Below are 14953 nucleotides of genomic sequence, written 5' to 3' on the forward strand. Positions count from 1 at the left end.
AGGACAGTCTATTCAATAAATGGTGCTGGGAAAACTGGATTTCCACGTGCAGAATCATGAAGCAAGACCCCTACCTTTCACCTTACACAAAAATTCACTCAACATGGATTAAAAACTTAAATCTACGACCTGACACCATCAAATTATTAGAGAACATTGGAAAAACCCTGCAAGGTATAGGTACCGGCAAAGACTTCTCGGAAAATACCCCAGAAGCACAGGCAGTCAAAACCAAAATTAACATTTGGGAGTGCATCAAATTGAGAAGTTTCTGTACTTCAAAAGAAACAGGAAAGTGAAGAGGTAACCGACAGAATGGGAAAAAATATTTTCAAACTATGCAACGGATAAAGGGTTGATAACCAGAATCTACAAAGAAATCAAGAAACTCCACAACATCAAAACAAAAAACCCACTTAAGAGATGGGCCAAGGACCTCAATGGACATTTTTCAAAAGAGGAAATCCAAATGGCCAACAGACACATGAAAAAATGTTCAAGATCACTAGCAATCAGGGAAATGCAAATCAAAACCACAATGAGGTTTCACCTCACCCCGGTTAGAATGGCTCACATGCAGAAATGTACCAACAATAGATGCTGGAGAGGATGTGGGGAAAAAGGGACACTAACCCACTGTTGGTAGGAATGCAAACTGGTTAAGCCACTATGGAAGTCAGTCTGGAGATTCCTCAGAAACCTGAATATAACCCTACCATTCAACCCAGCCATCCCACTCCTTGGAATTTACCCAAAGGAAATTAAATTGGCAAACAAAAAAGCTGTCTGCACCATAATGTTTATTGCAGCTCAATTCACAATAGCTAAGACCTGGAACCAGCCCAAATGCCCATCAACAGTAGACTGGATAAAGAAATTATGGGACATGTACTCTATAGAATACTATACAGCAGTCAAAAACAATGAAACCTGGTCATTTGCAACAAGATGGAGGAATCTGGAAAACATCATGCTGAGTGAATTAAGCCAGTCCCAAAGGGACAAATATCATATGTTCTCCCTGATTGGAAATCTCATATGTACTCCCTGATTGGCAACAATTAACTGAGCACCAAAGGGGAAACTTGTTGAAGTGAAATGGACACTATGAGAAACAGTTACTTGATCAGCTCTTGTCCTGACTGTTGATGTACAATGTAATACTTTATCCATTTTAGTATTTTTTTTTGTTCTAGTACTATTGGTTGAACTCTGTAATTAACACACAATTATTCTTAGGTGTTTAAATTTTAACTGAAAAGTGATCCCTGTTAGGAATCTGGAAAGCATTATGCTGAGTGAAATAAGCCAGTCCCAAAGGGACAAATATCATATGTTCTCCCTGATCGGTGACAACTAACTGAGCACCAAAAAGGGAACCTGTTAAAGTGAAATGAACACTATGAGAAACAGTGACTTGATCAGCCCTTGCCCTGACTGTTGATGAACAACTTAATACATTATCCCTCTTAGTATTTTTGTTTGTTTGTTCTACTTAATACTTTTGGTTGAATACTGTAATCAATACACAGTTATTCTCAAGTGTTGAAACTTAACTGAAAAGTGATCACTGTTAACTATAAGAGTGGGATAAGAGATGAAAGAGATGTGCAATTCGGGACATGCTCAAGCTGACTTGCCCCAAACGGCAGAGTTAGAAACATACCAGAGGATTCCAATTCAATCCCATCAAGGTGGCATGTACCAATATCATCTCACTGGTCCCAGTGATCAATTTCTGTTCACAATTGATCAAATGATAGGACTAAGAGCCAAAGGGAGCACATAAACAAGACTAGTGTCTGCAAATACTAGCTGATAGAATAAAAAAGGGAGGGAACGATCCAACATGGGAAGCCGAGATACACAGCAGACCCATAGAATGGCAGATGTCCTAAACAGCACTCTGGCCTCAGAATCAGCCCTTAAGGCACGCGGATCTGGCTGAAAAGCCCATGACAGTATTACAGGCATGGAAAGCCAAAACACTCTGGAAAAAAAAAAAAAACTAAATGAAAGATCTCTGCGAGTGAGATCCCAGTGGAAATAACAGGTCATCAAAGAAGGAGGTACCTTTCTCTGAAGGGAGGAGAGAACTTCCAATTTGACTACGACCTTTGTCGCTCCCCCTCTTCGTGGAGGAACGACACAGGACCCTGCGCTGTTCTTTCGTCTGCTCGGCCCTTCCCGGGTTTGCTGCTGGTTCTTCCTGGGTTGGCTACCGTCCCTTCCACCTCCGTGGAAGGGCGGTTCCCCCTGGCCACTTTCCCCACTTCCGCAGGGGAGCGGCACACCGCCGGCCGGCTCTCTCGGGGGCTGCACAGGTGTTCCTTCAGATAGATGTTCCCCTTAGATGTTCCTCAGATGTTCCTGGTGCATGTTGTCTCTCTCCTCCTTTATAGTCCTCTTCCACCAATCCCAACTCTGCTGCCCACACGCCGAGTATGCTGTTCTCCTTCAATCAGGAGCAGGATCAGCTCCTGGAGGTCATCACTCAAGTTGGCAAGAGGCAGCTGCGTAGAAGCTGTTTCCTCCTCTCCCAGCGCCATATTGTGGGAGAGCAGATGCATAGAATAAGTCTTAATTCCAGTAACTTAGTCTAGTCCGAGTTGCTCCCCACAACCTTGTCTAAATATGATCAGAGTTGGTGAACTCAAAAGGCTTCCATAGCCTTGGCGACTCATGACAAGAGCCTAGGGTGATTACTGATGCCATAAACAAGAGTGTCAATTTGTTAAGTCAACAACAGGAGTCATTGTGCACTTACTCCTCATGTAGGATCTCTGTCCTTAATGTGCTATAACTAGTACTGAAACAGTATTTTTCACTTTGTGTTTCTATGTGGGTGCAAACTGTTGAAATCTTTACTTAATATATGCTAAACTGATCTTCTGTATATAAAGAGAATTGAAAATGAATCTGGATGTGAATGGAAGGGGAGAGAGAGAGGGAAAGGGGAGGGTTGCAGGTGGGAGGGAAGTTATGGGGGGGGAGCCATTGTAATCCATAAGCTGTACTTTGGAAATTTATATTCATTAAATAAAAGTTAAAAAAAAAAAGAGGTATCAAGTGCCCCTACTCAGCACCTTGCCATATTTAAACAGTGGGCCAAGAAATACATAATTTTAAATCTTTTAAAAATCTTTATTTTCTTTTTTAAAATATTTATTCTATTTATTTGAAAGGCACAGTTACAGAGAGAGAGAGGCAGAGACAGAGAAAGAGATCTTCCAACCTCTGGTTCACTCCCCAAATGGCTGCAAAAACCAGGACTGGGCCAGACCTAAGCCAGAGCTTAAAGCCAGGAGCGTAGAGCCAGGAGCTTCTTTCAGGTATCCCACTTGGGTGTTAGGGGCCCAGCTGTGGTTTAACTGTGGTTAAATATAAGCCTCCTCTCTAGATTTTCTCCAAGGACTTGACATCTAAGATGTTGGAATTGTCTCAGGAAGATGGCCAAGGCATTGAGCTGCACATTTTCAGACTTAAAAAATAAAAGATACACTTTGGGTGTTTGATCCACCGACAAAAAGCCTAAGACATAAAGGAAGGGGAAACATCCTCAGGGTGGTTCTACAACCATTTCAGTCCTTGTGTCAACTGTTTCACCCATTACTACCTATAATCTGCTAGATCGCCCTACTGTTTGGAAGTCAGTCTCTCTCTCTCTCATTTTGGATGCCTAGCCTCTTGACCACAAAAAACGCCACTCCCTCATCCACTATTTGATTTGCTCTTATCTCTTCCCCCGCCAACAACACCACCACTTGGATGCAGTGGAAGCTACAAATGCATATGGGCAGTTTGTTAATTGTGTAACACATTTGCAGTCAATTTCCCAGACATAATGGGAGTGCCAGCCAGGCTCCTGGAGGGCTCTAAGAGTGCTCTCCTGGAAGCCAAGGTCTCTTACCTCACTCACCAGCCTTGGCCCTCAGGGGATTTAAAATCAAAGGTTTCTCTCATGAGGTCACCAGTCTGATGGATCATACTTGACCAAGGGCTCAGTTCAGAAAAGGTTTTCAGTTGCATACTTTGCACCCAACAGTCTGTCTATAATTCATGGTGATTATTTTAAATATGGCAGCAGAAATCCAAATATTCTTTCTCGAACTGGTTTTTGTAGATATTTTTGCGTGTAATTAACAAAAGTTTGAGCATCTAAGATTTTAATTCAATTGACATGGACTTTTGAAAATTTCTGGGGCTAATATTAATCCAACAGATGTTCATCCTACACCTTTAGTAAATGCAAGATGCTTGGTCTGGAACAGAAGTCAGTGAACCTTTTACTCCTTTTGTAAATCAGTTTTTATTGAAACACAGCCACACCCCTTCATTTCCATATGGTCTATGGCTTCATTCAAACCAAGATAACAGAGACCCCTTGCCCACAAAGCCTAAAATATTCACTTTCTGGACTCACACTAGACAATGGGCATCTTCTAGAGAACATTACTGGGTCTTGTGGTGTTTACTGTGAATATCAGTGACTCCTAAATCTGCAGTTCTATTTGGACCTCTTTCCAGAGCTCCAAAATTGCAATTCCAGCACTTTTTCAACATCATTTCCTATATCAACATTCCACAGGCTTCTTCTCAAGCTTCATTTCCCCATAAGAACCTATCTTCCCATAGTGTCCCTTGTCTCATTTATGGCTTCACCACCCGCAGAGCCCATCCCTGGATCTTCCCTTTTCCTCTGTAACTTTCATGAACTCCTCCTATTCGTCTCCAAAATCTTTCTCTTCTATTCCAACCATGTTGCCACATCCACCTTCATCTCCTGCCTGGATCACTGCAGAATTTTCCCCTTTCTACCCTAGGGGCTCAGCTCACTGAACAGGTTTGAAAATCAGCCAAGAAGAGGCATGGAAGAAACACAAAATATGTAGCATTTCATACAGCTTGGGAAAATAGCTCTTCCTGCTCTAAAATCATGACAGGCAATGACTACACAGCATGTAATACTTGCCAGGCACATTTCTGGGCAGTTTATATTTTGATTTTCATAATAAATATATGAAGTAGGCATTCCTGTCTTAACAGAGAAGGAAACTGAGGCTCAATAAAATTGAGTAATTTGCCCAGGACACAAACAAAGCAGGGGTGGAATTGGACTATAAACCCAGGTAGTCTGAGTCTGTGTCAGGCTGTCTCTGCTGACTTAGGCTCTATTTTTCTTACTACTGTCTCCAGCACAGAGCTTTATGTCAGTCCTCAAATGTTGAACCGCTACTCAGCACAGTGCAGAGAATTATTGCCCAAGTGGTATCTTATCTTAATCTTTATTCCAGGTTCTTGAGCCCACAGAGATAAGAATTAATAGCAGAGGTATGATATAGTGAACAACTGAGAGCAGGATTTACTTAAGAGTAAGAGAGTGAACATACATTCATCAGTACATGGGCCAGAGAGTTGCCTATGAAGAGAGATATATAGACAGAAAGCCCAAGAAGGGCCACCAAGCATGGTCAAGGGCAAAAGACAGGCGCTCCCCCATCACCAGTCTTTTTTATGAGGTAGGGGATGGTGCCTTAATTTAATAAGCAAATGGAGTGAGGTCATAACATGCGAGAAGCTTTCTTAAGTTTTTTATGGCACCTCTACATGAAGTTTGACTTCCATATGGTCATCATGGCATCTCCTCCTTCCTGTTCCTGGATAAGACACAGGTGCCATCTGGGACAGTTGGCATATCATGATGACAAATAAAGGGATAGGGTTATAATGCAGGGCTCACAAAAATTCCAGTTCACCTATCTAACTCCTTGCCTATTTTCCCCATATCAAAAGGATATTACTCTGGCAAGCCAGGAGCAGGGCTGCCCAACCACCAGAATTCTCCACACACTGCCAGGCGTAAGGCCCAGAAAAGAATCCCAAACACTCTCCAGATGCATTTTTGAGAGGAGAACAGAATTTCAGGATGAAGCTGGAGCAGCTAGGGCAATTATAACCCTTCAGGAATCTTACTCTTGCATTTGTCTGAGATGAAATCCATTACCAAGTTGCCTTTATGCTCCCAGACCTGTCATTCTGCAAGCTTTTATCATGAATAGCAACACACTTAAATGTTCAGCAAGTGCCCCCACAGAGTGCTAAATACTGGAAGCACTCATAAAAGGTCATGGTCTCAATCTCCTCCCTGAACCCAGGAACTTACAGTTTAAGAGGCAAGACCCCAAAGCTGCACTCTTGATAAAGTATGGCCTAAAAACATAGGAGGAAATTATTTCTTGTTCTGTTTTTTTTTTTTCAAAATTGACTTCCTCGTGGATTTATTGGGCATAATCAGGATGAAAAAGCAGGTAAAATGAGAATCATTTTTTTATGATTCTGAGCAAAAGGTCTTAAGAATTTGCTATGCAAAGCTCTGTGCTTAGTGTTGAAAGTGTTAAACAGGCATGTCAAATAAATTCTATCCCCAAAAAGCTTTCTATCTAGCAGTGAGATAAGTTTTATACACACACACACACACACACACACATACACACATACATACATAAATCTAATACTGTATTACCACAGAATGTATGTAGAAGGGAAACAACTGTAAATACCATTCACTGCACCCCTGCCACATGCCAGGCACTGTGTTCAATGCTTCAAGCCTTCCACCACCTCATATAATCCTAGTACAGCCCTGATAAAGTTTCAGGGAGTATTAACTCCATTTTACAAATGAGATAAGTGTAGCTACTAGAGAAATTAATAACTAGCCTAGAAGTAGAAAAGCCTGGATTTAAACCCAAGTCTTTCAGATTCCAAAGCCCATAGTAGAGGCATCACTGAAGCTCCTTTTTGACCCAAAGGGGAGTAGAATGTTAACGTGAGCCAGTGCATCCCAAGCCAAGGAAATAGCATGAGGAGGCAGAGTAAGGGAAGCATAGAGGGTGAGCCAAAGGTGGAGGGAGGAGGGAAAGTGGTAGAAATGAGTCTTGAAGGGAGGCAGGGGTTTTAACTGGGTACCAACTGATTATGGGGTTCTATTCTCTGATGGTCCCTGGTTAACCACAATGGTAGCTCCTTCAGAGCATATCACTTTGTAGGACAGGTTAGGCAACTTGTCCTTGTGTTGGGCTGTCATATTCTGGCAATGTAGATAGCAGGGACTCAGCTGCCCTCCAGCTAATCACTCTTCCCCCTAAAAGGAGCAATTATGCCTTGCATCTCTGCCCCATCAAAGGAGAACCATATTGGTCTGTGGACATCCCAATGGGTTTAGGATGTGGTGTGGTACATTAATCAACTGTTTGAAGCACAGCCTTCAGAAGGCAGGCTTCCCTTTGCCATGTTTTATCACAGTCAGAGACTCAGAGCATCAACCACAAGAAAGAACAGAGCCTGAAATCTCCTTATGAAAGAAAAGGAGATTGGCTGGGGTAAGATAGGAGTAAGGTTGTAGAAGAAACTCAATCCATATTTTCATACAATGCACACTTCCATGCTGCCTGGATGATGTCTTATAAGGGAATAAGGCTCGATGTCCATGAATGTGAACTGTGTTCGGAGTGATGTGCAAGGGTGATCTCAGAAGTCAAAGAATCAGGTCACAGATTCATAGCATGAAGGAACAGCAGAGATTAGTCCCTCACTTTAAAACTGGAGAAGCCAAAGCCCAGGAAAAACAATGACTTACCTAGGTCACATAGATGGTTACCATGAGCCAAGATCTGAAGTCCAGAGTCTGTTTATGACTATGCTACCTTCTCAGAGAACAGAATGATGAGTAAATGCCAATGTTTTAAGATGTCAAAGCTCTAGTATGGGTGAAAAAGGCTAAGGATAGCTGTAAAGAGGACACAGAATGATGTGAAGTGGGCTTTGAAAAGGAGGTCATATTTAAATGAACAGACATCAGGGGACACTGCAGAGATGGGGGATGCCCTCCACCTGCTCAGAACCAAGATGCCAAGCCTAGCATCTCAGTATCAGGGAAAGAAGTAAGCAGATTCTTGTGAAAAACTGCTACAGCAGTAAAATTAAATCTCCCTGCCAGGAAGAAGTGAAAATGCTTGTAAGAGTTGAGAAATCTGAACCTTTGTGCTCCAGCTTAACAGTTTTAAGAAATCAAAAAAGCTCCTTGAAAGGTTGAAGAGAGAATGAGGGAAAGACTGGGCTTGTCTTCATGCTTAAGGAATAATGTTTCTTGCTAGCGGCTTTAAACATTCATGAAGCAGGGCAGCCAGGACAGAGGCAACTCCCAAGTGTGGGAGGAGCCAGGTCCAGCTTCCCCAGAGCCTTACCAATTTATCAATGGGTGATGGAACAGCAAGATACCTAAGTCACCCTCACTCATCATGCTTAGCTCATTTGTCTATAAAAGATCTCCCTCCGCTGGAATGGGATGTGGGCTGTAAAATGATGTAGCCAAAGAAAACAGCTAACATTGGGACAAATTTGCAATGAGTACAGGTGAAATGCACAGAACCCATGCCCAACACAGGATGATGATGGAGACATGAAATATACACAGGAGGGGCTAGTGTTTGGCACAGCAATTAAGACTTCTCTCCTTCCTTCTTTCTACTACTTACCTCCCCCAGATAGCTCCTAGTACTGAAGCTGTTCCTAGGGCTCAGCAGTGCAGTAGCTAACCTGGTGAAGGGAGGTATTTGGAAAGGTGGATGGCCTACAGAGTACCAGGTGGGGACTTACAGCTGGATAGTTTCCAAAGAAAGCTACTATCAGGGGCTTCTCCCTGTTCACATAAGCCACTCCCTCTCCTATATCTTGGCTGGATTTCGTGACATGCTTGACCAGTAAGATGCAGTGGAAGTGATTTCTATGGCTTCCAAGGCTGAGACATGAGAAGACTTGTAACTGCCTATTAGGATGCTCCCTTTGGAAATCCAGTTGCAATGCTGGAAGAATCTAGCATTTGGTGAGAAAGCACACAGACAGGCCATGTGTAGGTGGTCCAACAGTTGGCATAAATCACCATTCACATGAGTGAGCCATCTGGGCATCCAGTCCAGTCAAACCTTCTGATAACTGCAGCCCCAGCCTCCATAGGCCTACAGCTGTGTGAGAGACCCCAAACAAAAAACATCCAGCTGACCTAAGTCAGTCCACAAGACAAAGAGAGATAATCAATTGATGTTTTAAGGCACTACATGTTGGGGTAGCTTATAATGTAGCAACAGACAAGGGAAACATATTTAAATACGCTTTAAAAAGTGGAGTGACCATGCTTGCGAGCAAGGACTCTGAGGTCCTTGATTGGGTTTCTTGAAAGGATTGATTTTCTGTTCAATCATTATACATTCACTCATCCATCTTAGACATAATGAGGAACATCTCCTTGGAAGGCACTGTGGCAGATGCCAAGGGGCATAGCAAAGTGGATTGGGACTAGCTCATGCAAAAACTGTATTTCATCAAAGGCATGATTATGTTACATAAAAACAGTATGATTATTTGAATGTGGGTGGAATTTGAGTATATGCATATTTAGGTACAAGATCACTGAAAAAAAAACTGAGAATAGTGTGGTCTAGGCCAATGATGCAAAATAGCAGGTAGTCCACTGGGAAAGCAATAGGCTCTCTAATTTGATGAGGAAGTAAGAATTGTCAAAGAGAATGAGAGCACTTGGGCGTGGTAAGTTGGTACCAGGCTCTGCAGCCACTCACATTCGTTGCTGTCCTCTGAGCTGCACTGTCAAAATGTCCTAAATGCAAAGTTCTATGTGATCTACTTTCCCTTGCCACAGATTGGTCACCAATCATTCCCGGTAGCAAGCTCACTGCTTTGCCAAGAGAATAAAGAATTCACAAATTAGGCCTAAATAAATCTCCAAGGATTTCAAACTATACATCCTTCTGTGCAAAGAGTACAGCCCCCATTTCATTTGTTAACTGTAGCAGAGGCCACACATTCACCACCCATTAATATTGATGGGCCCATGAAGGCACTATTAGGTTGGGAGTGCATGATCATTCCTCAGAGTTAATTGATGAAAGAATCAATCCCATTTCAACCTCTAGGGAAAGACTGCAGTTGGAGCTGGACAAGGGTCACAGGTATTATCCCCACAATATTAGCTGACCCGGGTTCCTAGTTCTATTGGTAACTGGTGGTGTGAACTTGGGTTAAGTCATTGTCCCTCTCTGAGCCCCTGTATCTCCTTCTGCACAATGTAGAGGTTTTTTGAGGATGCTTTAAACTCTGATGTCCATGATTCTGTAAGGTAGAGGTAGATTAAGTGAAAGAGAAGAAAGGAGTAAAGTGAGAGCTTATTCTCACACATCTGCCATCAACTTCAAACACAGGCATGGAGTTCCAAACAGGTCCAAATGATGTATGTTTAATTGACACTATCCATTACTTAATGTTTATCTGAGAATATAGATCAAATTTGGGACCCCCAAACAGATGACTTTTCCCCCAGAACATCTGGAAACCATGACCTCGTGTTACTCCATGTGAAATTCATTCTTGAGGTCAAACTTGATTATTGCCTGCCCAAATGACTACATATAGATTTAGCCTCTTGAATAAAAACACTGTTTGAATTCTTTTGGAAAAGGGAAATACTCAGCATCAAAATTTCTTCTCTCCCTTCTTGGGAATGTAATGTAACTTCATTTCACTGCATCATAAATGTGGTTCAGTGAATTGGAGAAACAATGCTCTACTTCTCATTAATATTTAAATAACTCGTTAAAAGCTTGTATTTTACTCCAAGCAAGAAGCCATGAAGCTCACAATAAAATGGATTACCAGCTCACTGACTTATGAGCTGAGTGCTCTCAGTTCTTTAATTTGAGGAAATGGTTGCTGTTTTATTTAGGGTCACATGAAACTTCACAGTAACACAGGCCCTGATATCCCAGGGCTGAGTGCTGAGATGCGCTTTCCTAGACACTCACAAGGCTTCCCAGGCTCAGAAGTGATGGAAAGAGGAGAACTATTTTCTACCACTAGGATGTGGTCAGCCCATGCCACGTCACAAATGATGTCCACCCCATCTCCTGTGTTTTCAGTCCTCATAGCTATCAGTTAAAACAGCACCATGAACCACTTTTCTCATTTGAGCAACACGGGAGGGTGCATAGGAGAAAATGAAAGCTGTCCCTAGCACTCTCATCATTCCATCATTCCTAATCATTTCTGACTTGCAGAAGGGGTAAGGAAATAGGATTCCTCCCTTTGAGGTACATCTTGATGTGCACCAAAGGCATTCTCTTCCCTTCTCCTTTGACCTGGAGAGAGTTTGGGTTTGCAAGGGCAAAACTTAGTTTGTGGGAAAGACACCTATGTAGAAGAACAGCCTGACACTTTGTTCCAGGAGTCAAAAGGCAGCATAACACAGAGGTGAATAGCCTAGACCCTAGATCCTGACTGTGTTTGTGCGATGTTAGGCAAATTATTCAACCTCTCTCTTCATAGCTTCCTTCTTCTAAAATAGGGACAGTAGCAGTGCAAGAGGATGTTGAGATGATTAAATGACAACAGGCTTCTTGGCACTTTCTCTGTTTGCTACTTAGTTGCTGCAAAGGTTTCTGTAGTTACTAAGATCTCCTCAAATTGAGGTAGTTTTGCCTCTGCTGTCCTCCCAGTAGTAAACTGTAACCAAGCAAAGGAAAAAAACAACTTGGTGGGGGCAGGACTTTGGCCTAGTGACTAAGACCCTGCTTAGGACTCTCACATCCCAAATCAATGTGTTTTGCTTGGTTTTGATTCCAGGCTCCAGCTGCTGACTCCAACTTCCTGCTCATACAGACGCTGGGAAGTAGCAATGATGGCTCTAGTAGGGTTCCTGCCACCCACGAGGACACCTGGATTGAGATCATGGCTCTCAGCTTTGACCAGGGTCCAGTCCTGGCCATTGTCAGGACTGTAAAGAGTGAACCAGGGGATGGGAGCTCACTCTCTCTCTCTCTCCTTCCACCCTTACAATAAATAAATAAATAAATAAATAAATAAATAAATTTTTAAAAGACTAACTTTGGGGGGCCAGCACCATGGCGCACTAGGTTAATCCTCCACCTGCGGCGCCAGATTCCATGTGGGCGCCAGTTCTAGTCTGGTTGCAACCTCTTCCAGTCCTGCTCTCTGCTGTGGCCCAGGAAAGCAGTGGAGGATGGCCCAAGTGCTTGGGCCCCTGCACCCGCATGGGAGACCAGGAAGAGGCACCTGGCTTCTGGCTTCAGATTGGCATAGCTAAGGCCGTTGCAGCCATTTTGGGGGTGAACCATCGGATGGAAGATATCTTTCTCTCTGTCTCTCTCTCACTGTCTAGAACTCTGCTTATCAAATAAATAAATAAAAAATCTTTTAAAAATGATTAACTTTGAGGGGGCAACATTATGACATAGCAGTTTAAGCTATCTCCTGTGACTCTGGCATCCCATATGGGTGCCTGTTCATGTCCTGGCTGCTCCACTTCCAAGCCAGATTTCTGCTAATGTGCCAGGAAAAGCAATGGAAAATGGCTTAGGTACTTAAGCTCCTGCAGCCCTGTGGGACTTCTGGATGAAACTCCTGACTCCTGGCTTCAGCCTGGCCCAGCCCTGGACACTGTGGCCATTTGGGGAGTGAATCAGGGGATGAAATCTCTGTCTCTCTCTCTCTCTCTCTCTGTAACTCTTCCAAATAAATAAATGAACCTTTTTAAAAAGTAAAAGAACAACTTTTCCAGGAACTACACAAATCATGAACAGTTTCTTTTTTTTTTTTTTTTTGACAGGCAGAGTGGACAGAGAGAGACAGAGAGACAGAGAGAAAGGTCTTCCTTTGCTGTTGGTTCACCTTCCAATGGCCGCCGTGGCCGGCGCACCGCGCTGATCTGATGGCTGGAGCCAGGTACTTCTCCTGGTCTCCCATGGGGTGCAGGGCCCAAGCACTTGAGCCATTCTCCACCGCACTCCCTGGCCACAGCAGAGAGCTGGCCTGGAAGAGGGGCAACCGGGACAGAATCCAGTGCCCCGACCGGGACTAGAACCTGGTGTGCCAGCGCCGCAAGGCGGAGGATTAGCCTAGTGAGCCACGGCACCGGCCAACAAATCATGAACAGTTTCTAAACTCACTCCCCCTGAGTCAGCAAAGGGAGTATTAAGTAGGGGAGTAAGGAATAGGACCAAGTCATGTAGGGAAGTGATGAAAAAATGTTCTTTTCAGATGGTGAACATCTCTGGGTCCAGCCCCAGTTCTGGCTTGGGTTATGTTTGATCCCTGTGGAGGCTGTCCTGGATGGCCTCTATGGTCTCTCCCTATTCTAAGCTTTCAACACACTGGGGCACAGAACCAGTGTCCAACACCCCATTCATGGGAAACAAGTCACTGACCACCACAGTTGCCCCTCGAAGTATCCTACTTTGCCATCATCCTAACTTGTCTGCACCTATAGCCTCATATCTGCTTTGTTTCACAGAGTTGGTTTCATCCCAGGTCACAGCTGTCTCTAGTTCATAACTGTCTCTGTCCTGAGATAAAAAGAAGGAGCTGGAGTGGTGTGTCATACCCTTCACAATTCATGGGTACTAGGAAGCTCCTGAGACCCTACAGATCACAACTTATTGATCACATCCTTTTTGCCTTTTTGTAGCTTTTTTCAGTGGAAAACTGAGATAACAAAAGTATTCTTGCTCTTCTGCCCTTACCAAAATAACAGTGTATGTTTTCTGGGTTATGTCAGCTCAATGAGCTGTCAAATATACTTGAGGAAAATCAAATGTTCTTCATGGATGTTGTGGCAACACATTGCACACACACACACACACACACTCTCAATCATTGCATATTAAGAAAAACACCTAGAGGATTTGTAGTGCTCCAAGAAGAGAATTTTATATGCCTTCATCCATTCTGTCTCCAGTTTTAATCTGTGTGCTTTAAAAAAATTTTAGGGGTGGGCACTGTGGCTCAGTAGCTAAGACATCTCTTGGGATGCCCCTGTCCCACACTGAAGTGCCTGGGTTCAAGTCCCCACTCTACTTCTGATCCAGCTTCCTTCTAATGCACATCCTGGGAGGAAGCAGATGATGGGTCAAGTACTTGGGTTTCTGACTCCCTTGTGGAGACCTGGTTGGAGTTCCTGGCTTCTGGCCTTAGGTCTGTCCCAGGCATAGCTGTTATTGGCATTTTAGGATTGAACTGGCAGAGGGGAGATGTTCTGTTTCTCTGTGTATGTGTGTGTGTCTCTCTCTCTGTTACTCTACCTTTCAAGTAAACTTTTTTATTTTTTATTTTTAAAAATATTTATTTATTAATTTATTTGAAAGGCACTTGCAGAGAGGCAGAGAGAGAGAGAGAGAGAGAGAGAGGAAGAGAGAGGTCTTCCATCTGCTGGTTCACTCTCCAAATGGCTGCAATGGCCAGAGCTAGGCCAGTCTGAAGCCAGGAGCCAGGAGCTTCTTCCAGGTCTCCCACAGAGGTGCAGGGGCCCAAGGACTTGGGCCATCTTCTACTGTTTTCTCAGGCCATAACAGAGAGCTAGATCAGAAGTGGAGCAGCCAGGACTTGAACTGGCGCCCTTACGGGATGCCAGCACTGCAGGCAGTGGCTTTTACCGGCTACACCACAGCACCAGCCCCTCAAACTTTTTTAAAATTGAGCTTAGCCCTGATTCTTTCCTTTATCGAGCCAAATAAAATATTTGGCTACCAGAGTTCAGCAAGAAACTTTGTCAAGTGAACAAAAAGGAGAGTAACCCTGGCTTGGTGCTTCTCCCACTCTCTTGTCTGAGCAATTCTTGTTAATGGGCCACATGATGATAGACAGGGATACTGAGTGACCATCAGCATCTGTATTATGAAGCTAACGTCTTACATACAGAATATTATTGAATTTTAAGCAGGTCTTCCCACATGTGTCTTCCCACATGGTGAGCTTTCCTTAAATGTTTCCTGACTGCTTTTAGAGTCTCCCTTGAGGAATAAACCCAATTGAAATGAACAACACAGTTTCTACTTAATTAGGTGCTTTTCTTAGAAAACTAAAACTCTTT

The 14953-nt window shown here is 43.4% G+C and overlaps 1 protein-coding gene across 8 annotated transcripts in view; it reads right to left on the reverse strand.

The window, feature by feature from the left end:
* CES5A (carboxylesterase 5A) overlaps window positions 1-14953 on the reverse strand; it is a 388742-nt gene that overhangs the window by 155151 nt on the left and 218638 nt on the right. For 2 of the 8 annotated variants that reach the window (XM_089319746.1, XM_089319742.1), the window contains exon 1: window positions 2074-2446. The exons of 5 other annotated variants lie outside the window; for them this stretch is intronic. The gene's annotated coding sequence lies outside the window, so the exon portion shown is untranslated. Of the gene's footprint in view, window positions 1-2073; window positions 2447-14953 lie in introns of those variants that run through there. One more of the 8 variants, XM_089319739.1, reaches the window with a different exon arrangement.

This window comes from Oryctolagus cuniculus, chromosome 18 (assembly GCF_051225735.1).
Source record: "Oryctolagus cuniculus isolate XC-2025 breed Fujian yellow rabbit chromosome 18, ASM5122573v1, whole genome shotgun sequence".
Taxonomy (NCBI): domain Eukaryota; kingdom Metazoa; phylum Chordata; class Mammalia; order Lagomorpha; family Leporidae; genus Oryctolagus; species Oryctolagus cuniculus.